Genomic DNA, 2,500 nt, shown 5'->3' with positions numbered 1-2,500 from the left:
TCCCACAGGAACAATGTCCCCTGAAGGCTCTGGTGCTTGAACACTTGGTCCCCAACCGGTGTCACTGTTTAAGGAGACTATGGTGTCTTTAGCAGGTAGTACCTGGCTGGGGGATACAAGTCATTGTGGGCTAGTCATTGAAGGTTATAGCCTCCAAGCTGTGACCGAGTCACATCCCCACACTCTCACCACCACAGATCTCCCCAGGAGCCCTCCCTCCATGTTGGACTGTATCGCTGGAATCGTGAGCCAAAATAAATACACCCACCCTTCTGTTGCTTCTTTGGGGTTCTGGCTTAGTGGTGAACAACTAAAGCTACCCCAAACTCACCAAGAGGTGAGATAAAGTTGCACGCTGTTTTACCATGTCATTTAGTCATTAATAAAAATGGCAGCCATGGGGTGGCAGCGACCATATCATTGATGTGCTTGGGTTGGAGCCCTCGTGAGCAGAAGCTGAGCAAGGGCAGGAAAAGCATAGATGAGACTCCCAGTCACATCTTCATTCTTGAACATGGATCTTCTGGAACAGATTCTTTTCTCAGTCTAGTCACTGGCATCCCCAGAGTCGCCCCTGTGTCCAGTCTCCCTCATTTGTGAGCACACTGACAACACTGTCCTACATACACTACCTGATACACACAAGTGGTGTGGAGATAAAGGTCGGTGTATACAGAGAACATATTGCATGCCAGGGGAGGGGATCGCCTCAGACAATACTCTAAGCCGAGGGCTATGCATTCCATTTCAACACTGAAATTCGGAGAGGCCAAGGTCTCTACCTAGGATTACCCAGCTGGGAAGCTGGATGGTTGAGCTATAAATCCAGGGATGTTTCAACCATGACCTTTGCCAAACTTCAGGCTCTGTGTTTCTTTCTTATTTTCATTTTGCATTGTTCTGAGATGGCCCCTGCTGTGTGGTGTAAGTTGATCTGTATGTAAGTTGGTCGGTATGGGCCCAAGCCCATACTGAACTGGAGCCCCTCACACTTTACCTTCTGTGTGCCTGCCACTGGCCCAGCATTCTGTGCTATCATTAGAAGAAATCCAGGGACGTTTTCCAGGCTAGGCTTTGGAGTGTGAGCTTGGCCTCCATCGTGAATTGCAAACGTTCCTGATGTGTTCTGCAAGACACACCCCACCAGAGCCTCTGCTTCCTCCTCCCTCACGACCTCAGCTCTCTCCTTTCATCTACCCACAACCCTCTCCATTACTTCCAGTCTCAGCCAGGATTCCCTTCTCCCCCTTAATCACTGTGTCCTCCCTTGAAAATATCCAGCCTACGGAGCCTTTTTGCTTGGACCTCTGCACCCTCTCCTCTTTGATTTGCTTGCCCTCCTGGGTGTGTCCCGTGCTTGGTTTTCAAACATCTCTTGCCTTGAGCCTCAGAGCCGCAATCACTCTGTGTCTCCGCATCTGCTCCTGGCTGTCCTCCAGGTGCTGAGAAATGGATCATATCACCTTCCCAGCCCTTGATCTTTGTGTGTGTGTGTGTGTGTGTGTGTGTGTGTGTGTGTGTGTGTGTGTGTTATATACACATGTGTGTCTACTTGTGTGCATGTGTACACATTCAAGTGCACATGCATGTGGAAGCCAGAGGCTGCTATTGGTTGCATTCCTCATTTAATTTCTTTGAGGCAGGGGTCTCTCACCAACCAGCTCTCACCCAATTCAGCAAGCCCACCTAGCTATTGAATTCCAGGGGTCTGCCCATCTTCACCTCCCCCACTGCACCAGGATTCCAGGCTGGTCCCACTGTGCCAAGCTTTTTAACATGGATGCTGGGGATCCAAACACAAGTCCTCATGCCTGCTGGGCAAGCACATTACCCACCAACCCATCAACCTTTGTCCTTGTCCTCTGCTCACTAGCTCTTGCACTCCAAGCAAGTTCATTCCTCTCCATATGTAGCCCTCCAATCAGTCATTACCTTCACATGTGCTTATTCTTTGTCAAGCATGACCAAGCTCTCAGCCACACCATGGTGTGTGTTGGTATACGTGTGTGTGTGTGTGTGTGTGTGTGTGTGTGTGTGCATGCATGTGCATGCATGTGCACGTGGGTATCTGTAGAGTTCACAGCCCCCCTTTTTCCACAACGATTACCCCATCTCCACGAGATGCATAAACTCTGTACATTTTCTTTCCAAATGCCAAACTTCCATCTTTAATTGGATCATGTACCCTGTGCCATTTTTACTGACAATTTCTCAAGGACTGTAAGACTCCATACTTTGTCCCAACATTGAACATAACCTAAGAGTCAACCAAGGGAAGATGAAATTAGAGCAAACCCATAGAACACTTAACTTGTAGTAGGCAAACAGAAGATTCTCCAATATTGCCTAGAATTGTTACTTTTATGGCTATTCATATCCGGAGTGGAGATTTTTGGCTTTGTAGTTGTGTTCTAAAAGTTTCACTTTTTTGATAGATTGTTCCAGACAGCTGAGACTGAGCAGTCACTTGTCATCCCGAAATGAACAGCTCTGCCTTAAT

General features: G+C 48.0%; 1 long non-coding RNA gene across 1 annotated transcript in view; it reads left to right on the top strand.

The window, feature by feature from the left end:
* The window catches only part of LOC143437455 (uncharacterized), a 17,149-nt gene that overhangs the window by 7,451 nt on the left and 7,198 nt on the right, over nucleotides 1-2,500 (top strand). The gene's annotated exons all lie outside the window — the stretch shown is intronic.

The sequence above is a fragment of the Arvicanthis niloticus genome, chromosome 24 (genome assembly GCF_011762505.2).
Source record: "Arvicanthis niloticus isolate mArvNil1 chromosome 24, mArvNil1.pat.X, whole genome shotgun sequence".
In the NCBI taxonomy this organism is placed as follows: Eukaryota; Metazoa; Chordata; class Mammalia; order Rodentia; family Muridae; genus Arvicanthis; species Arvicanthis niloticus.
This window is presented reverse-complemented; position numbering and strand designations above follow the sequence as displayed.